At 45.7% G+C, this 24982-nt stretch overlaps 1 protein-coding gene and 1 long non-coding RNA gene across 10 annotated transcripts in view; both read left to right on the top strand.

The window, feature by feature from the left end:
• The window catches only part of SLC8A3 (solute carrier family 8 member A3), a 93271-nt gene that overhangs the window by 31197 nt on the left and 37092 nt on the right, over nt 1-24982 (top strand). The window contains exon 1 of one of the 9 annotated variants that reach the window (XM_068193230.1): nt 11858-11879. The exons of the other annotated variants lie outside the window; for them this stretch is intronic. The gene's annotated coding sequence lies outside the window, so the exon portion shown is untranslated. Of the gene's footprint in view, nt 1-11857; nt 11880-24982 lie in introns of those variants that run through there. 9 annotated transcript variants of the gene reach the window in all.
• Nucleotides 9754-12739, top strand: LOC137475696 (uncharacterized). Its single transcript, XR_011000026.1, has 2 exons — nt 9754-11746; nt 12566-12739. It is a non-coding gene; the product is annotated as an uncharacterized lncRNA (long non-coding RNA).

Genomic DNA, 24982 nt, shown 5'->3' with positions numbered 1-24982 from the left:
CCTTTCACTGTGTCTCACCCTTGCTTGTCTGTATCCATGTCCTTGATGGTTTTGGAGAAGATAAAGCTTAGAGAAGACAGCTGAATTCTTACCTCTGATTTAGCTGAGCTACAGACACAGCTTGAACTTAGCTGTGTAGGCCTTCTGAGAACTCAGACAGGGATGCCATCCCTTAGCCACATCCTTCATCCCCAAAAAGCTATATGCAAGAAGAATCCCTGGAGCAGCAGATATGACTGATCTGTTCAAAAATCCTCTCCACTGCCAAAATCTTACTAAGAAAGGACCAATAGTCTCTTGTTTTCTCCTGTGGTCATCTGAGGTGGTGGCATGGGGTATTTCTTGGAGGAGCCTTTTGTTGCCAAATCTGAATTCATTATTGTACAACAGTAAGCAGTCAGTTGAAGAGCCACTGAGGTAATTGGAAAGAGAATGAAGAGAGTGTTGGGGCCTTGGGGAGAGGAGGCAGGGAGAAGATACTTCTTTCTCAAACCAAATCACTGGTCTGTGGAGCTGGTGGATCTGGTCTGTGGTTGAGGACTGGAGGTAGCCCAAGGAAAAAGACGAGTAAAAAAGGATGGGAAGGAGGGAATAGGTGGATATGGTCTGTCAGACAATGCTGTCAGGGTAGCAAAGCTGTGACAGATGGGGTTGCAGCAGGAAGAGACAGTGCGAGCTCTTCTACAACCTCTATTTGGTAAGAGCTTTTCCTCCAGTGCACAAGGCTTTTTTCTCCCATTTGTGAACAATGTTGCTATGAATTAGACATTTCTCTGAATAAGAATAGCATCGCCGGTTGTTCAAATTGAAAGGAGTCGGATGAAAGGAGTCCTCAAGCTCTCAAACAGGAACTGAATGCTTGCCGGGGCCAGGAGAAAGCAAAGACTGTTTAGAGACCTCTGATACAGGTTGGTGTGCCACAAGCACCATGCCGAAACCAGCTGGAGCTGGGCACTGCCAGGATGTTGAGGTGGATCAAACAGGTCACCTGCTTGATGTGGCAGACGTCTGCTATTCTGTTATGGAAAGTAGGGTAAGGACAGGATCTGTCTAGCACTCTCTGGGAAGTAAGGAATTCCAGCTGGCTTTTGCTGTTGGGAAAGCAGCCACAGCTGTTGGTGACAACTGCAGATGAAGAGGTAGAGGGATTGCCTGGGATGCCTTTCCTTTCTGCCTTTTGAAGATCTCAGGAGGTGCTTCTAGGAGACTGCCTGAACAGCAAATATCAGGCAGAGAACTCAGAGTTGTTCCCACCCCTCTGAGACATAAGGAACTGCACAAAACTTCACTGTGGCTGTATATAGAAGATTTGCTTCCATGATTATCTTCTAAAAGGTAACTCTTGTATTTTGGTGAAATGTTTGCTTTAGACAGCATTTCTAGCATGAGTTATTTTTAACTGCATATCTTTGATACACTCAGCGGGTCTGAAGCATGCTCTTTTTTCTGGGATGTCACAGTTGTTTATTGTATGTGAGATGGACCCCAGGTTGCTATTAATCTGCCTTCCTAGGGAGGCTGTGTAGGAACCAGCCGCTTCAAGATTAAAGTCCACCAGATCTGCTGGCAATGCCCTAAATTACCCAGGCCCTGGTAACTGTCCTGAAAATGCTCTTGTCTCAGTTCTCATAGTGGGTTCTTACGTGCTCTGTGCCTGAAGTTCAAAGGAGACAATGTTGTGTGGGTCATTTCATGAGGTCATGATGGCCCCAGTCAGACCAGGAACTGCATGTAGGAGGAGAGATGCTGTCATGGATCTGTAACTGTTTGGTCCCCAAATTGCAAATGGTGGAGCATTACCCCAGCTTTTCTGCCATTCATTCCCTCAACAGATCCTGCTTGGACCATGTATTTCTGTGTTTTGGGTGGATCCACTTTCAGCTGTTTTGTGCAAAAGAGGAATGCTGATGCCATTCACCTTAGTGCCTCCTAGACGGGAGCAAGCTCTATGTGAGCTTGAGCCCACAGGGTTTCCTTTTCTCCCTCAGGAAGTCAGGACTGGGTCACAAAAATGTCATATCACCATTCAGATGCACTCGTTGACCTGAGCCTGCTGCTCCAAATCTGTGTGCTTCCTCACCTCCTGGAAGGGTGTTAACCACAACACAAATATAATGCACGATACTTTAGCTATCAACACTGTGGAAAAGGAATTTTAGTCCTTGGTAGGAAGCTATACATCTAGACATGGTCTTTTTAACTTTAATTTTCTAGGTAGCTTGAAATCGAACCTTTCATTCCTCTCCATTCCGCCATATCTCCACTGGCCCCTTGAGCTCCTTCCTCTTCCCATAGACACGGCTTTTGTCGTGTAGAGTGTTTTTTGTTCTGAGACATCTCCTGTGCCTGCTTTCCTCAATGGACACTGATGTGACATGCAGAGCTGAGCTGTCAGAGCTCGGGGGTGTTTTTTTTTCTCCACACTGTGATGAGCTGTGACACTCCAGCATCCCAGCTCCACTTCTCTATGTTTTTGTTAATGTTTCACAGTGAATGCAGGAAGAATCCGAGGGCAAAATGCAGTGGCTAGAGGTGTGGCCAGTTCAGGGGGCATTTTTGAAATACATTATTTTTCAGTTTTACTTGAAGAATCCATAAGGCAGCATTGAAGATTATTCCTGCTCCCTTTCTTCATGATTTTTCTCCTCGTGGATTTTCCCCTGTTTGTCTAGCTTATCCAGGCCATTATTTTCTTCCCTCTGCTCCTCTCCTGTCTGGCTCAGGGGAGAGTTTTGTGGGTGGATCATGGGCTCTTTGGGGCAAGTTTACATCCCTTGGTGATGCAGATGAGGAAACACATTATTTCAGTTGGTAGTAGTGAGCAGCATAAATGAAATTACCCTTGCGGGCTTATTTCCATGAAGTAAAATAAGCCTGAATATGAGAAAGAAAGAAGTGTGAGTGCAGCTTCTTTGTTGGATCTTGTTTAACAGCCATTGCAATGAAGGAAATTTCACTTGTGCCCATCATAGGGCCAGCTGGTAGGCTGGGCAGTGTGAAGGCAAGATGTGGGTGTCCAGCCAGGCTGTGGAGCAGGGAAAGCCAGGAGCCTTGGAGCAGCTACCTGAGTGCTGCTGAGAAGAAGCAGGTCAGGGAGCTGACCAAGGATGAGAGGGGACAACCTGGTGCAGGGAGGGCATCCAGCCCGTTTGCTAGCTGATACAGAGGCACCGACCTTTGGATGGGAATTAATCCTGTAGGTTGATCCTATTAAGATTTTCAGCAAAAGCCCCCCTGAGGCCTTTGCCCTCCAATATATTAAAGCTGAGCTCTGTTGCATCTCATACTGCCTTTGCAATAGCCTCTCTGGCTTTAACCCTTTGCTAGCCTGGTGTTGTTTAACCCTGATGACTTGACATGTTGGAGTTTTTCACAGGGGACACATGGTACCCCACTCTGGTGCCTGGAGATGTAGAATCCATCTGACCCAGCCAGGGGATCTTCAGTCGACACTGGCAGAAGTTCTTCCTGGGAAGAGGCCAAGCAAGCACTGTGTCTATAGGATGCTAACAGGACTGGGGTGGAGAGGATGTGAGGCTGTCTTTGTGACACCCTCTGAGGGGACCTAATATGCACGGGAGGTTTGATTTTAGAAATCCTGCTGAGCAGTTATACTAAATGGGTGTTTGCATGGTTTCAGCCAGTCATCAGTTTTGCCTGGGACTATTTGTCCCTTTGCCAGGCAATCCTCAGAGTATTTTTTTAGAATGGCTGATGTGTACTGGCACTATTTCCCCTTGCTGCAGTGGCACTTACATTGCAGGGGGCAATGTTTCCAGTGGGAAACATCGGGGTCTCACAGGGGAGACATGTGGTTATAGAAGAGGCAAGATTTCTGGCTAGTATCATCCATCCAGCTCGTTGATCCCCAGTGATCCCAGCTGTGCATCAAGGCCAGAGAAGCAGTGAGCTGTAGATGGCATCACAAGTTGCTCTCCCCTTGAGTTGCTCCTTCTAAGTTTTAATTTCTTTTGGCTGTGGACAAGGTCAGAAAGTGTAAGTGGTGCCCTGGTCAATGGGAGCTGTGGGAAGAAGCAGCCCTGAACAGGGAGCAGGACAGTGCAGGGGAAGACTTTGCTTTTGTCGCATAGCTTGGGCAGAACAGGAGAGAGAGGAGAGGAAAGCCAGGGTGTGCAGTCCAATGGGAAAGCAGGATTCACATTGGAACACCCCCAGCAGGCTGCTGGAAAGGACAGGCAAGAAAGAGGGCCTTTCTTTGCTCCAAAATCTGTAATTTTTACCTGTAATCCAACTATGTTGCCCACTCAGAAGTCTGAGGCAAGGACTTGTTTGAAGAAACCATTCATCTCAACCATGTTCTTGATGGCGTGGTATTGAACAAGATCAAATACTGGCAAGTATCAGCTGTCATCTAGCAGATGCCCTGGCAGAGAAGCTGACTGGAAATCCTGAGAGAGATTATCCTGATCTCCTCATAAACACTGAAGCATGGAATAGAATAACTTACTTTAAATACTAATGCTAATTTAACGTTAATTTTGACTTTGTTACTGGTGGGAGGTACTGCTGTGACACTCCTAACAAAACAAAATCTTCTTAGGGTTACAAAACTTTGATGGGAAGGACAGAACACAGCTTTGCTGTACTCTTCTGCAAACTCAAGGAAAATCTGCTGTTCAGTTGACAATTCATCCACTTTGGTGATTCTTTGGATAGCATAGAAAAGCTTTTGAAAAAAAACCCACCCACCACTTTCTTCTAGTGGTGGCTTCTTAATTTTTTTTCAATCTAGGAAAAAAAGGCTTAATCATTACAGAGTTTAATAGTTTAGTAGTTTAAAAATAGTTTAATTTGTTGATACAGCATCTCAGGGAGTTTTCTGCAGGTTTATGTTTCCAGAGTAGGCAAAACCACTTGTTGGCACACAGGCTCTCCACAAATAGCAGTTTGCACAACAGCACAGATAACAGGAGATATAAACGGATACTAGGATGCCTAAAGATCTTCTAAGAGCTGAACACTGAGTCTTGTACTGCTGTAATTATGTTGAAAATATTGCTGAATTTGGAAAAGTGGTCTGTAAATTAGATTTGTTGCTGCAGACCCACTGCCAATGATGGGACTTATGCTGTGTCTGCAGAACTTTGGGCTAACTTCAGCATTCCTTTCAGTGTACCTTGGGCTGAGCTTGGACTCTGATAACTTTGGGACTTTTTGGTGAACGGTGGTTGATAAAGTAGAATTGCAATGCTGTGGCCAGATCTTGGGAAGGGCCAGACCTTTTCCTCTGCACTAATACACACAGTGCAACACTCATGAGTAGTTTTGCTGGGACACTGCAGAGCTGGTTGACCAAAGTCATCACAGGTTCTCCCAGCTGCAGAGCAGAGATCTGCTCAGGTTGGAGCATGCTGTTAAAAGAAATCATTACCCTTTGTGGCTCCATTAGGCAAATTTCATGAGATGCAGAAATACCACTCTCCCCACCCCATTGCCTCTACATCCTAACTGTGCTGGAAATTCATCCAGGTATGTATTATGTTAAAGTATTCTGCAACCTTGGCTTTAGAACAGCACCTCTCTCTGTCTTGTAGCCGTTGAGAGTTTCTTCAAAGCAGTTAGCAGGGAGCAGAACTGATACAGCCATACCAGCATGCGTGACTGGGCAGTTCCTGCATCTCTCCTGGATGCAGTAATATCTGTTTGCCATTGTGAATATATTGTGTGATTCTTTATGTCCCAATTCCATGAATTTTGCAGATTTGCTGATATAGTTGAAATACAACCAAACTCATATTTGTTGGGATGTTTCCTGAGCAGCATTGAAATATCAGAGCATTATCTTTATGTCCTGGCTATATGGAGAAAACAAATTTGGAGATACAGCCCTTCGTTCCCCTGAGCCTTGTCTGAGTGTGTATATGCATGTATTTAGGGATCTTTTCTCCATATGCTGTTTATCTCACAGGTTTACTTCAGCTGATAAGATTTTACAGACCTGCTGTTTACAGCATGCATTGTAGACAAAAAGGTGATGATACAGCCTATGGGGATCAGACTCTACCCTTGGTCTTGTGAGATGTGAGGGCAGAACTGAGCACAATGGTATCCACAGAGCAGTGAGGCTGAGCTGCCTTTCAAAGTAAGATGCTTCAGATTGTTCTAGTGAAAGTAATGAAAAGTTAAAGAAAAATAGAAGGTGACTCCAGGGGGTTCTTTTCCATGCTCAACCAAACAAGGCCTTCGACTTTTCCGCTTGGGGCTGTATAACCTCTTCTCCCTCAACCCAGCTATCATGTTTTTGGGATGGCTGCTGATGACCCTGTTTCACTTTGGCAGGGATGAATCATGCCTGTGCATATGTCAAGCTGCAAGAAACAACAAAGGAGGGAATGAAGGAAGAGAGGACAGGTCTGTCTGCTGTAGGTCACTTCCCCACTTGTATTATCCTGGTCCCTTTCTGCTGGCATCCTATCTGGATGCACCTTTCTACTGATAAAATAAAGCTTAAACAAAAAAAAAAAAAGACCTTCTTTTTTTTGTGCAGATCTCCTTTGTCTGGGCCCAGAGTCTGGGGTAAAAGTAACAAGGTGCAGTGCCTTTTCAAGGAAAGTCATGTACCTGCCACTATTCATGAGCTACAAGGGTTAAGGAGATTAGCTGTTTCAGTGGATTAGCAAGCGGCTGTGAGATCTGTTTGTCTCTGTGTGGCTAGATGTCTTGCAAGTGGATGTGTTGAGCATCTAAAAATAATTCAATTATTTGTGCAAAATATCTGTCAGGCTTGTTTCCCTCAGGCAGGCACTCGCTTCCAGAGCAGCGCTCTTGCAGAGCAAGGTCCCACCCGAAGAGAGATGGGAGCAGATCCCTGCCGTGGCTGTGGAGTCTCAAGCTGCCTGTTCCCCTCTCCTCCTCCTCCTCCTACCCACAAACCAGACTCTGCCCCTGATGCTGTGTCAAGCAGTGACCTTCCCCCTTTCCCCTCTGCCCCTCAGCCACCCCTTGCTGTGTGTTCCTCAATCCTGATGGCTGCGCAGGGTCACTGCCAACAGCCTTCCCATATCTGGTGCCACCCTTGCTCTGGCATGACTGTGGGGAGCACGTGTGGGAGCTCTCCTGGGGACAGGGCAGACAGGCTGGGGAGACCAGGTTGGATCTCCCTTCTTCTCCTCTGGCTGCTGGGGATGTTTCTCAGTAGGAATAACTCTGTGCCAAGATTCCCAGTATTAGTCTTCTCCAATGTGAAGGCAATAAAAATCAGTGGCCTTGGGTGGTGTGAAATGAACTTTGTAGGAATTCTGAAGCCTTGGCTGTAGATTCTTCACCTGTTTCAATATGAAAAAAAAATTTACAGATTCCTGAGGCATCTCTTAGGCAGAACAGAACGTTTAAGTTATCTGTGCCAGTGTTACTCACACCCACATGTAGCTGCTTGATCTTAGAGGTCCCTGTGGTGGTATCTGATCGAGGTTAGAGCTGTGGGATAGCATACAGGGTGGGGAGCAGCAGCTAGAGAATGTGATCAGAAGGCACTGGGACCTAGGATTCTGTCCTAATTTTTCCACTGAGCTCCTGAGCACACTGGCAAGTCTTTTAGTTCACTGTGTCTCGTTTTTGCTGTTTTTAAATGGGAACACGTTTCACCTCGCAGAGGTGCTGTGAAGCATAATTAAGATTTGCAAAGTGCTTTGGTGCTGTATAAATGCCAGTCACTTTAATTAATAAAATGAAATGGTTGTGCACTCTTGGCTTCTTTGTTTACCTAGGTGTGAGCAAGTAGCAGTTAGTACAATGATGTGCCATACAGCTGATATTCCACACAGTTCTGTTTTATAAATGTCCTGTTTTCTTGAAGGCACCTTGGGATACTGTACTGACCCGTTAGACTCCCGCTCCCACACCGGACATCACCTTTGAAATAAGGGATGAGTAACATCAAGCCTAAGTTGTGAGGACTCCCTCACCGCTGCAGGTCTGTGCAGATCTGGCAGGCCATGTGGCAGAATGCAGCAGAAAGCACATGTGTCAGTATGTGCTTTAGTGTCCTGCTTTCTAATGCCCAGAAGACAGAACAAGCTGCCTGGATGTGCCTGGAGCCAGAGGGCTTGGTGGTTTGTGGTGTCAGTGGTAAACAGCAGCTGCACAGGTTGAGCACAGCCTGATGGAAAAGCTGGGATGTGCAGGAGGACAGGTTGGTGGTGATGGGTCAGGGATGGTGAGTGGGTCAGGTCTGAACGGTGTTGGCAGGGTACCTGCAGCCAGGCACAGCTGTGATAGACACACTGCAGCATAGCTCGGGCAGGGACTGTGGGCAAGAGCTAAAAAGCAGCTCCTCTCTGAAGGAGAGCATGAAGGTCCTGGGTGAAGCTCTGGGAGAGAGCTGGTTTGGGCAGTCTGCTGAGGCTGCTTCTGGTTTGCTCCTGCACAGCAGGTCCCATCGGCTGGAGCCTGGGGAAGTGGGAAGTGGGGCAGCTCACTCCAGGTCCTGTGCTGTGGGAGATGCAAAGAGAACCAAAGCAGACCACAGAAATGTCTTTCCTTTCTTTAGTTTTCCCTGACCATGTTCAAGGAAGGATTTTGCTAGCTGTGTCATCAGCATCTTTATAGAAAAGGCTTCTTTTACATTCATGAGAGCCAAAAATGTCCATGAGGAAGAAGCTAACAAGAAGCTTGTTAAGAGGTCTTTTTCTCAGACTTCCAGGTGCCAAATGCTCGAAAGAGTGTTCTCAGGTCTGTCCCTTAGTGCCTGGCCAGATTTCCAGCAGTTGTTTTGTCCAGTGCCACAGAAGCGCTGGTTGCTTCATTGCAGTGAATGCCCAATATTGTCACATGCTGGTCCAGAGCAACAGCCTTACATTTCTGGCTACTCTAGATACAGATCTGAGTATCCTTGCTCTGAAATCCGGAATCAAAACTTGAGATCTGTAGTCTCTGAGACTCCAGTAGGTTTGGCTCTGCACCTGGAAGATGCATTGTGGTGATCTCTATGAGATCGCTACTCCTTGTTGTTCAAAGAAGAGTCTGAAATACATGACTGTAGGAGAGAAGAAGAACCTGCACGAGTGCTCTTGGTTCCTGGACAGGCATCCAAGATAGAAGTTGGTGGAAAGAGCCCTCCATGGGACTTTTATTGGAGTTAATAGCCTGATTTTAGGCTGTAGATTCTGAGGGCACGGCTTCCTCTTCTTTTTCTTGTTTGTTTGTGGAAATTGAATGGTGTTCCCCTTGTAATGTTGTCATGTTTAAACCCTAGCCAGCAACTAAGCATGATCCAAGTGTTCTCTTTCTCTCCCCTCAGTGAGACGGGGGAGAGAATCAGAAGGGTAAAAATGAGAAAACTGATGGGTTGAGATAAAGACAGATTAATAGGAAATGCGAAAGCCATGGGTGTGAACAAAACAGAACAAACAATTAATTCACCACTTCCCTTGGACAGGCAGGTGTTTGGCCATCCCCAGAAGAGCAGGGCTCCATCACATGTAAGGGTTACTTGGGAGGACAAACGCCATCCCTGTGAATGTACCCCCTCCCTTCCTCCTTTTCCCAGCTTTACATGCTGACCGAAGTGCCATATGCTGTGGTATATACCTGTGGTCACTTGGGCTCAGCTGTCCCAGCTGTGTCCCCTCACAACCTTTTGTGCCCCTCCCCAGCCCACTGGCAGATGGAGTGAAACAAGATGTAGAAAAGGCCTGTTTTCAGCACAAATCTAAAACAGCCCCATCCTAGCTACTGTGAAGAAAGTGAACTCCATCCCCAAACCAACAAAGAAGTACAGTTCCTTTTCTCAGACCTGTCCGTTTCCTTCACAGTCGGAAGGGTGGAGCGGCAGTGAAGCTCCATCTGTGTGGTGGTACCACGCTGTTGTCTCTCAGCCCTTTCATCTGAGTGCAACTGCACCATGGATGGGTCTAAACCACAAAGACCTCAGACTCCTTAAGTTTTCTCTCCTGCTGTTGATTCTGTTCATAGGATTTAGGCCAAATGGATGTTTTTTCAGAACATGCAGGTTTCCTGCTACCCTGTCCAAGGCCAGGTCTGTGGAGACCACTTGGTTTGATGGATCTGTGGTCCTTCTGCCTCCTCTTTCCTCTTCACTCTCACCTCCTGGGCAACAAGGAGGAAAGAAGATGCTTTGCCTGATGTGCATTTCCCTACTCCACGATGGTTGTCATCCTTCACCCATCAGTAGGTGATGCTGCTGCCAAAGGCACTGCAATCTGGCACAGCAGCATATGCTCTCCTGGAGGAAACAGTGTGGGCAGGCAGGAGATCCGTGTCTCCCAGTGAGGATGATGTTTAAGCATGTAGGTATCAGTGTTGGTACACTCTGTTAGTGTGCATTGCTGGGTGTATCTCCACACCTATCATTTGTACTGTAGAGAAGCACTGCCTCTTATCTGAAAGTCTGCACCACAGGGACGAGTAGGCGTATGTGTAGATGACTGCTTTTTATGAGCTGCCAAAGGTTTGTACATGCAACCTGCTGAGCCACTTGCAGTTGAAAACCAAGTGCACCTCTCTCTTTTCCGCCCTAACCCTTTGGGTCAGAGTTTTCTTGGTGATTTCTTTACAGTCACCTCTGTGACGGACTAAAGCTACCGTTGGTTTCTGATTATTGCACCGTGATTCAGGCTTCTGAGCAGAAATCCATATCATCTTTCTGCCCTTGCAGAATATGAGTAACTAAGAGCACAGGCAGCAGTGAAGGATCAGAGTGCTTATGGGCTCTCATATTGCTTCTTACTCATGTCTCTGTGACCCTGCTGTTATGTCACAGCTCAATATGTTGTCCAGAATGTAATGGGTTAGCTTAGTAGCAAGTACTGGAGAGAGTCACAAGATCAAGTTTAACTCCCTGCCACTGACAGATTTGATTTCAGAGGTGAATTTACAGCAGGGGGTGGATATGTAGATTCAAATTCTGAGACCGAGATGAATTTCAAAAATATAATTTTGATCTTTAAAGACTGATGGGAATATTTTAATATTTTTAAGTTTTTCATCACCATTTCCAGTAATAGTGAGCATTGAATTGTAGAATGATTTGAGTTGGAAAGGTCCTTAAGTATGATTCCTGATACTCAAAGCACCATCCAGTGTGGCCTTGAATGCTTCCAGGGATGGGACATGTACTGCTTCCCTCGGCAACCTGTTCCAGTGTCTTGCCACCATCACTACAGAATTTCTTCCTAGCATCTAATCTAAATCTCTTCTCTTTTAGTTTAAAACCATTCCCCATTGTGCACTATTGCTATCTGCCTGTGTAAAAAGTCACTCTCCCTCTTTTTTCAAAGCTTCATTTAAGTACTGCAAGGCAGCAATAAGGTCTCCCCAGAGCCTTCTCTTCTCCACACTGAAAAACCCCAGCTTTCTCAGCCTATCATAATATGCTGTTTTTTAAATTTAAAAGGGTGATCAACAGTCAGATCTAGCACAGGTTATTGCTTTTTGCAAATGTGAATGCTAATACTAGATTAACCTTGTAGCTTGGACACCAAGGAACAAATCATGTTATTTCTTTAAAAATATATGTAAGCTAGGGATCTACTTGATGTCTCTACTGTGGTTTGCACCAGATTTTAACCCCATTTTTATTAAACCACTGCAATTTCTTATGTGGTCAAAGGCAGTAAGAATGAGAAGGAACTACCTGGAATTAGTAAGTGGAATTCTGTGGAGAATATTTCCTTAAATCAACATTACAAGGCTGTCAACACTTCCTATGCAAGATACAAAGCAGTGTGCTTTCCTGGTGATATCTGATATCTCTGTTGGTGAGAAGGTGAGTGGCCAGTAAAGGACACTGTCTGGGTGCCAGCCCAGAGAGGGGGTGACATGATAGAAGTTCAGTGGGAGGAGTTAACTCTTTTGAGGGACATCCAGACCTCATAGGGGACATCCAGACCTCCTGAGAGGTCGGCAAAAAGCCAGATCACCTTTGTCATTGATGGTCCAGATTTCAGCCCGTCTTATCTCAGAAATATCCTCATTAGAGGACCAGTGATGCACAGTGACTGAGCTGTGATGGAAATGCAATGGGGGCCTCATTATTGCAAGACAGGCTGGTACCATAAAAAGCAAACACAGAAGCCTTGGGTTTGGTCCTTACTGGTTAGTGCTGCTCGTTCTGAAAAGAGCCACTGACTATGGCTGAAGTCAGGGCGGCATAAAGCTGTGGGACGTGCACTTGGCTGCAGAACAAAGACAGTGAGCCCCAAAGGTGATCTCAAAGGATTTGATTAAAAGCACAGGCAGAGTTGGAGTGTTTAAATGAGTTCAGGTCTCTTCACAGAAGCTGAGGCTAGAACTTCAAGAGGCCTGGCATTGCCAGGATGATGCTGAACACAATCCACACACTGTGAAAACAGCATTAGTCTACTTAGCCTTTTCACTGTCCAGGTACAGAAATGCAAAGAGCAGCAAAAAGTTAAAAAGCTAAAGAAATTCCTTTGAAATCTCAGGAGTGGACTTCTAGTCAGATGCTAGCAACAAAAATTCAGAGAGTATTTTTTCCCTAGTTATAATAATATTTTACTTACAAGAGCATTGGCTGAGAAACTCAAAACACACCATTCATTCACTGATTGTTTTGACTTCTCAGAAATACATCATGACCATCCCATCCCTCAATCAACTGGAATGCCCTGTAAGCCCTGAGAACAGGAGGAAGGTGGCTCCTCTCTGTAAAGTAGAGCACGCAGCAAGGCTCTACTGGCTGCTTGTGGTCAGGACCTACTCTCTGCATATATCCTGGCCCAGACAGAGCATTTTTGATGGGTGTTGACTGCACTGGAGGACCTGCCTTTTTTCAAGACAATTTTTGCTCACAAACTGGGGTGTCCCATCTTTGTTTCAAAGCTGTGAGCAAGCCATGGGAACGGGAACATTTCCATGATCAGGGAGTTGCGGGGCTGCTGACTCACTGAGCATGCCAGCGGCACTGCTCTGCCTTCGCCAGCATGGAGAGGGAGGGAGATGGAGGCACTGCAAAGATTGCTTGAGAGATAAGGTCACCTACTGCCTCAGGTCACCAAAGCAAAGTAGCTGGGATTTTCATGACACTGTTTGCCCACACCGAGAGGAAAGAAACAAAATTCTCTGTGTGTTACCCACAGATAGATTCCCTTTGTAACAGCCCTAACTTTATTTAGATACCTGATTTAAAACTGCTTGTGTCATAGATGAGATTCAAGAACTGATTAGTGTTGAGCTAGCCTGTTTTGGTGTGCCAGGTGAGATTAGCCCACTGCCAGTTGTGCTTAGGCATGTGAGGTGTTTCACACAGCATTTGCAATGTTGTCAGGTTTGTCAGGTGTAGGTGTCCTCTCCTCCAGCAAGAGGTATATCCCCCTCTAATCCCATGCTCAGGATCAATAATTGTGATGTTTGTGGTTAAATTCAACGCAGGCTGGAGCTGTACCTGCCAAGGTGCTGTGTGCTTTGCTCTACCAGGCACTGCCAGGCAGTGGAGTCACTTTTCACTGGAGCAAGGGAGATCCCCAGACTTCGCCCCCTCCCTCTCTAAATGTGGGGCACCCTCCTGTGGCCAACAGGACCACACAGCAGCAAGAACGCTGAAAAATGAAAACCACTAAACCCTATAAAGGCACGACTGTGCTGTACCCAGAGCCTTCTGCACGCAGAGCCTGCGGGGAGGAAGGGAGTGTTAATAAAGCACACGTGGCAAGTGTCACGTTGCTTAATGAAGGGTAGAAGGCATTGCAGACTCTGAAGAGTTGACGACTGTTGTGTGGATTTTCTGGCCCTGAAGTTAAAGAAACATAAGAGACCTTGTTTTTACAGGATTTCAGGTCAGCTTTTTCTATCAGAGTTGCGTCTATTCAAGATAACCCTGAAAGGGAGCTTTTCAGAGTGAGCTGAAAATGCAGGGGGTTTGGGAATTCCTGTTCTTTTGCTTTTGAAAATCATCTACTAGGGTGGCAACTGGGGATTTCCTTAAGTTGATCCTCTTCACATTTTTAGCTTCCCCATCATCTTCCTCTCTTCTTCCAGATTCTCAGTTCTTGACCCCATTTCTTCCCTGAGATAAGCACAATGCCACAACTAGTTATCCTAAAGGGGAGCATTAGTGAAAATCATAGGTGGAGTATGAACTGAAAATCTCAAAGCAGTGGGCCCAGCTGGCTGGTTAGAGTACCCTGCCCAATATGACACACTGCTTGCTTGCTTTCTTAACAGACCCTTTGATGAACAAGTTGCAGTGCTCCTGAGATAGTTTGTAGTCCTCTCCTTGGCATTTTTGTGGCTCCCTCTACATATTCAAATCTGCCATCAAAAGGAGCCTCAGGACAGCCTGGTGCAGAGAGACAGGCTAAGATACTCTTTTAGCCCAGCTGGTCAAAAATAGTCTTGGGAAGGTCTGTGAATCTTGGACAGGAGTAGAAAGAGCAGGACAGGTCCCTGTTTAAAGTGTCAGATACTTTAATTGCAACAGCAGCAGGTCTGGTGACCATGTAGGGACACTCTCCAGGCCACTGGTGCCCCACAGACCATGATCTAAGCACCACTGGCTACCACATGGGTTTTTAATAAGTTGGCTTCTGTCTGTCAGTCAGTGTCTTTCAGTCACTGAAACATTTAACATCTTTTACCACTTTGCATTGGCTGCTCTAGTTCAAGATCCCAGGAGTGCAGATTTCTCTCAACAGTTTTCAGCCTTCATAATGATCAGGGTGAATTTTCCTTTCAGAACAGAGGGATAGGCAGTCATTTGCCTTAATCTGCTTGTGGAAGTCCAGCCAGTGGTTTAATCCGTCTCAGTACAAGGGTCACCAATCCTCTTTTCTCTGTGGGCATGTCGCTGCATCAGGGGAGCAGAGAGGAAATTGTTCCCTGTGTTAATCCAGTGGGATAGCAAGCATTTGTAGGATGGAAGGAGGTAGGTACCAATGTGTTAATTAAAACATGCAGGCCAGTGCAACAGACCAGCAGAGATATTATTGCTACCATCAGCTTGAGATTTACCTTGTACAAGTCCTGGACAGAACATCAGCTTGAGCATAGTCTGCCTTTAATAGTTTTCTCACAGCACTCCCAGCACATGGTAGCATATTTGGGCCATTTCTGGTTCGTTGTGCTTTTTGAAGAATGTTTATTCCGTTGGAGGGAGGAATCTCACATGGATCATTTTGCATTTTGTCATCCTGGTTATTCACTTTTCACAGAATCACAGAGTGGCTGAGGCTGGAAGGGACCCCCAGAAGTCATCTGTTCCAATCCCCCTGCTCAAGCAGGGCCATCTAGACCTTGTTACACAGGAACTTGTCCAGGTGTATTTTGACTGTCTCCAAGAATGTAAACTACACAACCTTCCTGATCACCCTTGTAAAAAAGTGTTTCCTGATGTTCACAAGGAATCTTCGTTTTGGTTTGTGCTCATCACTTCAGATACACTTACTGGGTGTCACTGACAAGAGCCTGGCTTCATCCTCTTTGCAACTTCACTCTAGGTATTTATATATATTGATAAAAGCCTTTTCTTCTCTAAGCTGAACAGTCCTGGCTCACTTAGCTTTTCCACATAGGAGAGATGCTCCAGTCCCTCAGCGGGGACAAGATCAAGTGCTGCCTGCTTCAGCCCTCGCTTCCCCTGCCACAGGGGTAGCAGAGGCAGCCATGATGGTGTAGGCAGCAGCTATTGTCCTGACAGCACGGAGGTCCTCCATCCAGGGTTGGCAGGAGCTTTGTATACTCTAGTGAGCAGTCTGGAGAAGCTAAAGCCAAAGCTCTCAAGCAGAGGTAACAAGACTGTTGTAAATGTGAAGAAGAAGTGGGACCTATGTCCATGTAGCATCTTGGGGGGCGGTTGTGGTGCAGAAAGGATGAAACCTCTTTTAGCCCTCTGATTCTAGAGACATTTGTGCAGTGACTGCAGCTTTTAGAAGGAGACCTGAGAGTTCTTAAACAGTTTTAAACAGTTGTAGTAACCTGGAGAGCAACAGTGTAAATTAATTTTTCCCCAGACTTGCAGATAGCTTTAGCCTGTGAGTAGCCCTGCACTGCTGTGGCTATGTTGCTAGCAAGCCAACACAAGGAGCTTGACACCACCCATTGCTACAGCAGTGATTGCAGTACAGATGCAGCCCTCAGCATGCAAGCCTGAAAATATTGGCCTGTCTACCCATATGTAAATCTCAGTGCATATATTTATTTCTGTCAAGATCTAAATTAAATAGAAATGGATGGTTTGCCAGGACTATAAACATGTCAGATCTTCAGAAAAGCCCCATCTTTGCAAGAGCATTTGAAATATTGCATATATATTGGAGAGGATTAGAGCCAAATGAGAAGATACCAAATAGAGCAATAAACTCAGCCTTGCAGCCTGTTTTGTTGGGTCTTAGGAGTAAAGAGACTGCAGATCCACCTTGTGTCAAACAAGGTGGGAGCATGGCAGGTCCCTGTGTGTATGGAGGAGTTGACTCATCTTCACTGCATTTATGTTTTCTTCCCTCCCATTTAGCTTAACAGACAGGGTCTCTTTCATGAATTCATGCTCAGCTTTTTCAGAAAATGAGGTTAAAGCAGGTAAGTTTCTGGTATGGGGTAGGAAGTGAGTGTGGCATGCTAGCAGTCATGTGGGAGCTGGTACAAGCCCTCAGATGTGTCTTCTTTAGGGCCTGGAGCTAATGATTTTCCTTTTGACAATATAGATTCATGGAGCCCCTTTAACTTGAGCAGCTATATTGAATAACAAAACCCAAAAGGACAAAAGCAAACCCTCCCCTGGTCCCTGGCCCCAGGACTGAGCTGGCTGAGATAAGAGAGCATGGTGAGAGCCAGATATCCGCATAGACTGAATCCTGTTTCTCACTCAGACTGTAGTTTTTCTGCTGTTGCTGCTTTAGTCTTTGTCTTATAGTCCTTCCTCTTCCATAACAGAGGTTATTTTTCCTTCCCTTTCACAAAACAATAGCTGCCTAAAAATGTCTTCATTTTGTGTAATAAGGCAAGGCTCAGTTTAGGCATCATCTCTTAGCTACCTTATGGAGATGATAGGCTTTTATCCAAAACACACACTACACATCTGTCACCTTTGGTGCTTCTGGCAGGCTGTTCCCCAGAGGTGATCAAGACTCAGATTGAGAGAATCACTTATGCATGAGCTGCAGACCAGAGTTGCTTGTTAAACGTGCTTTAACAGGAGCTTCATCTCCAGCTCGTTCTCTAAAATCCAGAGTATGGGAAGGGGAAAAAAAGAAGCGTGATGATTTTATTCTTCTTTCACTTCTCCTGTTGCCTGACCCAAATGCAATAACAGCCTGCAAGGAGGGTGTAATCTACTACAGATTTCCCTTTACAGCCAGCATACCAGATTGTGTACCTATTCTTAAGACAAACAAACAAACAAAAAAACCCAAAAAAAAACACCAAAAAAAAAAAAACATTTCTATCTTTGTGTGTAGCCTTGTCTTAGGAGCTCTTGTAAATCAAGCTAAATAAAAGGCAAGGTTTGATTCCTCCTTGCCCACATGTTACTAATGTTTGAAAAGCAGTGAAGTAGAAGAGATGCTTTTGCAAGGTGTAGCACATTCTCCAAGTCTTGGGCCCAGCTCTGAGTATTCCACACAAGAAGCAAGCTGCCCAGTTCTCAGCTGCTAAGTGCAAAAACATGCCTGTTCAATAAGTTCAGCTCTAACTCAGGTAGTCCTGGCTATACCAGGTTTCTGCCCAGGAGCCAGCCTGGCCTGGCTGAGAGTTCATTCCTGGAGCCGCCACAGGGAACTACGCGCGCTTCTGATTTACAGGGTGATAGCTTCAGCCACCAAAATCCCTCTGGACAATCTAGTTGAGGCCATCTGGTTGAAGACCCTACCAGTATTCGGGCATCTTTTTTCATCCCTAGCTGCCATCTGTAACAACGCTATTCTAAGGAAGGGTCTTCTCCCCAGAGAGGAGCCAGTAGCCAGGAGTTCTGTGGTGCCAGCTGGACACTGGATGGGAGTCACAGCTCCTACCTTAATTCTTCCTTTGGTTCCTGTCTCATTGGCATGCTGCAAGGGTAAATGCATGAAAGTGTGTGAGACATTAGGATGTGATGGGTCCTATAAGAGACCAGATTGCTAGAAATGACTGTGGCCTTCCTATTCACAGCAAGCCTTTAAGTGCTGCCAGCAAGCTTCATAATTGATAACAAGCAGAGGTCTAAGGGTCCATGGCTAGGTTTTACCATTCTTGACAGATCTGCTGACTTCTTGGTTTGTGAGAGCCGAGGACACAGCAGGGCTCCTGAAATGGACTAAGGAGCTGAGCTGGCCACAGCCTTTGTTCGGGTTATGTGCCACATATCCCTGTCTCAGTGTCATGCTGCTGGACACCCTCCTGCCAGCAGACAGGAGGACCATGGAAGGCCAAGCTTGTCCCATCTTGACATCTTCATCTCCCTTACAGGCAGCTCCCTGCCTGTCTCTGCACCATTGCCTGATCCCATGTTGGTCCTCCTGGGGATTCAGAGAATCTTGCACAGGAACTCCTGGGAGTAGAGCCAGAAATGGTGGGAAGAGAAGAAAAATGGGGCCAGTCCAGGAAAACTGCCCTGCTAAGAGCATCCGTAAGGAAAAATCCTGGAAAGGGAGAGAACACAAAAAGCATGGAGGATATCTGAGGCCAGGTGGCTGAGCTGCTTGGTGAGGTGGAAACCTGCCAAAGTTCTCTGCCTCATAGTGAGGTGTGAAAACAACCCATGTGCAAAGCCTGTGAGAGTTGCTTTGGGGCCAAAATAGGTGTTATCTCATTTTGTATGTGTAGTAAAGCAAGATTTCCAGTCTGTCTGGGAATGACAGCATGACTGGAGGAAGGCGGGCAGGAGAGGTGGTGCTTTGGGATGTCCCCTCTGGGTTATCTTCTCTGCTCCCATCCTCCAGGGCAGGGCCCTGGGCTTTGAAGGGGAGTCTCTGGGACAGATTACATGGTTCCAGTTCCTGCAGCATGACTGCTTATCTCCGAACATACTGTGCTTTTCAGATGTCCTTGGTAGACTCACCTGAGCTCTTGCTCTTTACAAGAGACCAGGAACACCTTTATATTTCTTAAAAGCTAGTAACTGCCCTTGCTGTGAGACTGAGGTCAGTCTTACAGGAGCTTGTCTCAGGCAGGCTCTTCCCAGTCCTGGTGAAGACTGAACAGACGTTCAAGAGCCTTCCTAAGGGCTTGGCCTATTAAGTTCCATATCTTACCATTTTGTGAGAGTTAGCATTTGTTTCACCAGGTTGTGTGTACTTGTTTAGCAAGGTGGGTGGTTATAGGACAAATCATCTCTCTGTGTGCCGCCTTCCCCATGACAGGAGCAGCAAATACAGTGCGATAATGGTGGAATATATTGTTGCAGCAAATATTGTAGGTTTCATCTTAGGTTGTCTGAAACCAGAGCTGTGGTGGAGAGCTCACGTATTTCCAGAAGAAACTGTGGATGCCTTCTTATTGCTTTCTTACTTTTAAGTAAGACCTTAATTAGCTATTTATGTTGTTGCAAACTGTGATGGCCTGAGGATATAAGTCTCTAGGGAGAGGAAACTTGAGCTCAGCTGATTGGTATGAGTTCCATAGAAAAGACAATTTAAGGCAATACAAACCTTTTTATACAGGCTCAAACAGAAGTCACAGTTTTGAAACTGAGTACATTTTGGGCACAAATCCCATGTGTTAAGAAGCTCATAGAGCAATATTAGTTGAGCTAGTAAAGCATAGTACCTCTCCTTAAAAACTTTGCTTCTATTTATTTATGTATGTCACGTGTTCTCCCTTCCATGTATTGAAGGGTTCCAAAATATTAATTCACTCATGCTTATGGCATGCTTCAGAGGCAAAGAATCACTTGTTCCCATTTTACAAGTGGGGACAGAAGCGACTTTCTTAGAGTCACAACAGAGGACACTATCAGAGGCAGAGCAAGGACTGTATGGTGGCATCCCCAGTGCTCTGGTTCCTTTGGTTAGGAAATCTAGGTTAGCTAAGAAGCTTGAGATGGAGGAGGCTTCTGCTCTCCCTATGTGCCATTTATAATTTAACTCCATGTTGTGGGGAATGATGGTGGATCATGCTGTAATTTTAAATGAAAATAGGCCTTTGTGTAAGTAAAGGTATGGATACGGCTGACTTCCTCATGCCCCACCAGTGCTGTGCTCCTGCATTACAGGCACCTCCTTTAATCAAGAAGATGCTGCACTAGCTCCTCCTTTGCATCTGTCAATGCAGGGAAGGGAGCGTACAGCTTTGATCTCTGCTCATTTATTTCCAAACTCAGTGGGGTAATGAGATTGGCTTTTGAACTGCATCACTGTACAAGGCAAAATGACTGTCCAGGCCTATTTAATGTCAAAAGTTATTTTTAATAGAGCTCTCAAGGGAAAGGAGAAAAATCTTGATGTGTGACCACTGAGGTTCAGACTGCAATATCCTGAGAGAGCAGGTTTGTATGGTCTAACCTGTGCATCCATCACCTTTGCACAGAGGAGATGGCACAGAGACCATAATGAGCTCCAGTGACCAGCTGTACTGAATTGGCATGAGCCATGGTGCCACAGAGGAGGGGAGATCTTGCCAAGCCCTCTGTGTGCAGCTTGTGGGGAGACTCAGGGTGAGGTGACAGCCTAGCAGCCTTGTGTCATGAGGAGCAGGAAGGAAGAAAGGAGGATACCTGAACAGACAGTATTTTTGTTCCAGCTTTATGACCACAGATGGTCAGGACTGGGGCTGCTGCAGTGCTGGAGATGTCTCTGCCTTAGCAAGCAGCTGTGGACAGTTTTCTGCAGGGGTCCCTTAAATTTTCCTGGTGCTGTTGACATCTTAATCTGTGGCAACGGTTTTAGTGCTGTGTGTAGTTTAACACGAGCCATGTTTCATCCTAGCAGCAGACCCTTTCCATGGGGCAGAGAGATGATTTTCTGTTACAGTTTGTGAAATGGCTCTCGTATTTTGGTATGCTTATAGCAGGACATGAACCTGGTTTAGCAGGAGAGACATAACAGATGGGAGCTAATGTATACAAAATCAGCTTGTATAAGGGTTCAGTGCCTTCAAGTGATGACTTTTCATGTCAACAGGAATGGCTTGTTGTAGAGAGAAGGGTACTGGGCAGATTGCTTTGAGCTGAAGGATGCCTGAATACAAGGACCTGAGCACAAAGAAGAGGAAAACAGGGATCTTTGATTGTAACATTCACATATACTGGTTCAAACCATGTTTGGGTGCCTGGCTGGGTTGTTTGATTTTAGGGGTGCCTTCATTTAAAGGCACCTGGTTTTGCCAGAATTGTCAATAATAAGCAGCAATTCTGAGTGCCTTGATTTATATGTTCCTAGTGCCGAATATCTAGATTTGAGCAGAGGTTGGGCATTCCTTTTTCCCATGGTATTTTATCATGCTTCAGTTTCTCATGACTGAAGTGAAGATGTTATAGTTTACCTGTATTTTTTGAGTTGCTTTTATTCTTATTAGTCCTTAGATAGGAAATTGTGTCATAGGAGAAGGAGGAATATCACTGTGTGAAGGAAATTCCTGGGGAAAAAAATCTGCATTTTGGAAAAATATTGTGTCTTTATAATGGAAACAAAGACTTTGGTCTGGGACACTCCAGCAAAGGTGTCACCTTCTGAGTAGCAAATTGAATCTGACTAGTAATAGGCTAGCTTGTCCAAGGTATTTCTACATTTCACAAAAATATTCCATGGATCCATAAACACCTGTAAGCCACAGGACACCAACTGCTAATCTATTACTTAGAGCTGTGCACACCAAAGTGGTTTTTTTGGCTGGCTTTGTCCTTACTCTTGCACACAGGAGCGTAGGAGGATCAGTATGGAGGACAGAAGGCAATAATCTCTGTTTTATTCTTCTTTGAAAATCCATGCTTGCAACGGTTTTTTATCCCAGATTTTTCATCAGTAGTGTTGATTTTTTACTGGGTTCCCCTTCCCCTCTCCCTGCACTGGCATAGAAGACATCACCCATGAAACATAAACTAATACCACTGCCTCTGTGACCTTAGCTGTCTCCAGGTCTTCTGTCTGTACCGGCCAGTTCTATGGCTACATTTTTTCAACTCTATGAGAAACCCACTTTTTACTGAGAAAGTTGTTTACAGTATAGGTAGACTGAAACAGCCTCCTTGATTTATCCCTCTTTTAACATTTTTGCCTGTGGGTGATGGAGTTTAATTAAGGCTGACTAGTAAATATTTATTCTCTTGGCAGAAATAGGTCCAGGTTTGTCTGTTAAAAATACTACACAGCTTGCCTCTTTGACTGCAGTTAACTGAACCAAACACTCCACAGTTTTATTAATATCAGCAAGGAAAAACCTTCAAACCCTACCGCCACAAGCTTTTAACTGTGCAGCTTTCCCCCAGCCAAGGAGCACCTCTCCCCCCAAGCATCCCTGTCCCCTGCATCCCGGTCCCCGCCGAAGTGGGAGCCCGTTGCCATGGAAGCCTCATTAAATCTGCATCTCGCCTGGCCAGGGCTGCAGGGGCTGCGGTTGTATTTTTAGCCAGCGGTGGTTGCATAAGGGGGGCAGGATGGGACCAGGATGTGCCTTGTATCTTGCCTTGATGGAAGTCTGCCAGGAACCACCGCCAGCCAAAAGACATGTCCTGCTCAGGAAAGCTCTCTCAGGCCGGGCAGCCTTTGGCAGCCCCCAGTGTTGCTAGAGGTGAGCACGGGGAAGATGCAGCATGCGGAGTTTGGCTTAATGGCCAAGCAAGCTTTAGGGTGGTGGCATAGTTCTGCCAGGGGCTCCAGAGAATGAGGCTCTCTTTAGATTAGACTAAAGATAATAAATCTCTCTTGACTTGAGCAAAACCTTAACACCTGGAGGGGTAGGAAGAAGCTCATCAGTGCACATCTGAAGAACAGCACTGCACTCCTAGCCATGTACATTTTGGGGAAAACAATGTCACATCTAAGTGCATTGCCCCCAAAAGAAGAAAATAGAGCTAGATGGTGTCAGAGATGCTCACAATGTATCTAATCTTGGGTGCAATGTTGCCTAAATCCATTTTTGGAAGGACAGGATTTGAACCCATCTCCCTGTTTGACAAAGATGACACTGAACGATCTGAAAGTTGCTCTTATGTAAAAGCAACATACAAACACACACCAAAAAACCAAACCAAACAAAAAAAACACTATTAAAAACTATCAAAGAAAATCTCCAAACTGCCCCACATATTCTTTCCTCATAATTTCAAATCAGAGTTGCTGGAAGTAGAAGACAAAAAAAGAGGTTTTAGCTAAATCTCTGCACTATCAGGCTTTCTTGACTCAAAGCATGGAGCATGGAGTGCTCTCTCAGCACTGAATTCCAGCAGTGCTGAATGTTCCAAAAATCAGATATTTATCCTGAATTACACCTGGGCAATCTTTCAGTCTTCAGTGGGTCTCACAGATGGCCAGGAGAGCCTTGTTTAGCCTGCAAAACTGTTGTTATTTGTGCTGAGGCATGAGAAGGAAGGAGTCCAGCTTGACTGTAAGCTAATAACTCTTGCCTCTAATAAAAACCATGTCTTTCGTTGGAGGCTGTGAAAATTTGATCTGAAGCAGTTGTGCTAAAATTAAACAGAGCCCAATGCTGCTATCCTGTACAGTCACACTCTGTCAGAGTGGAGCCATATATGAAGCTCCAAGGGCTAGTAGGGACTGTTACTATCATTGCTTTTTAAAGAGATCGCAATATCATTAGTAGCCTTTTGTCCTTTTTCCAGTTGCAGTTCTCCAAATGCCTGTCTCTGCAGGAGGCACCAACTGGTAAATAAATGTTTAATAACAACACCAAAAAAGAAAACAACAACAACCTCAAAAAAAAAAAAAAAAAAAAAAACAAACCACCAAACCCAGCATTATTTCTAATTTGCTGGAAGTGGGATGTGACCTGGCTGTCTGTAGGCAAGTGTGCCTGACAGAGCCAGCTTTTGTTGCAGCAAGCTGTCTCTGGTGTAGACCATCTCTGAGTCCTTCATGGGAAGTTATTTCCAGCTTCAAGGCTGGCTCCACAGACCTTTCTCAACATTAGGACCTGAAAAAGGTTTGCAGGAGTTCGCAGGGACTCCTTTACAGTTGTAGGAGATGCAACTCACCTTCAGTCTTGCCTTGAGATTAGGCCAAGTGTTGTTTTGCCCAGGCAGCCTCATTTCTCCTGATTTGGTATCGTGATTGTGTGTCTTGCACAGCTCAAGTGAAAGTGGACTCTTCAGACTACTTCAGAACACCCTAAAATATTTCCTCTGACTCTTGCTCAGAGCCTGACTCTGGTTTCAAATACCCAGCCTGGTAAGCTCCTGCTTGGCAGCACTCACCGACCCAGAAGGGCACACATTGGTACCGGGAGAGCCCAGGGCACTCCTTGTTGGGCCCTGGCAGCAGTGATTCTGCAGATGGACAGAAAGAGCTGCTGTGCTGCAGCCCGGAGCCAGTGCCACTCCAGCAGCAGCCCTGGGTGCAGGGGTGTTCCCTGGTGGCAGGAAGGCTGGGCAAGTGCCTGGGGAGCCAGCAGTGAGGGGGAATCTCACTTGCGTGTTTCATTCCCATCTGCTCCAGCTGATTGCTGCCTGCGAAGCCAAGCAAGTCTTTGATATCCTCTCTGCTTCAGCTCTGCTTCAGGAGAGCAAAGATAAGTGCAGTCTATTCACAGGTGAGAAGCCAGGGGAGAACCTCAGATGAATGAGTTGCACTTTCATGTCTGGTTTGTGGCTGATTGGCATCAGTTTGAAGGGGCTTTTAACATGTGCAGTTTATTTCTCAGCATATATTTTACTCCACTGCCTTTCTAGAGTGGCAAAGGAAGCATGGGGCAATGTGATGGCAAGGAGCAAGGGACAGCCTCTGAAAAGTAGAATAAGCCATTGATAAACACAGACAGACACACTGGTAAACAGACAGAGCAGAAGGCTCCTACTCCTGACAGTCTCTCTGGCATATAGCAGTTTCCTTGTAAGAGCACTGACACTCACTGCAGGGCTCATGTGAAATGAGCTGGAAGAAAGCAGAGGCTGGAGCAGGGAGGA

This window comes from Anomalospiza imberbis, chromosome 6, assembly GCF_031753505.1.
Source record: "Anomalospiza imberbis isolate Cuckoo-Finch-1a 21T00152 chromosome 6, ASM3175350v1, whole genome shotgun sequence".
Taxonomy (NCBI): domain Eukaryota; kingdom Metazoa; phylum Chordata; class Aves; order Passeriformes; family Viduidae; genus Anomalospiza; species Anomalospiza imberbis.
This window is presented reverse-complemented; position numbering and strand designations above follow the sequence as displayed.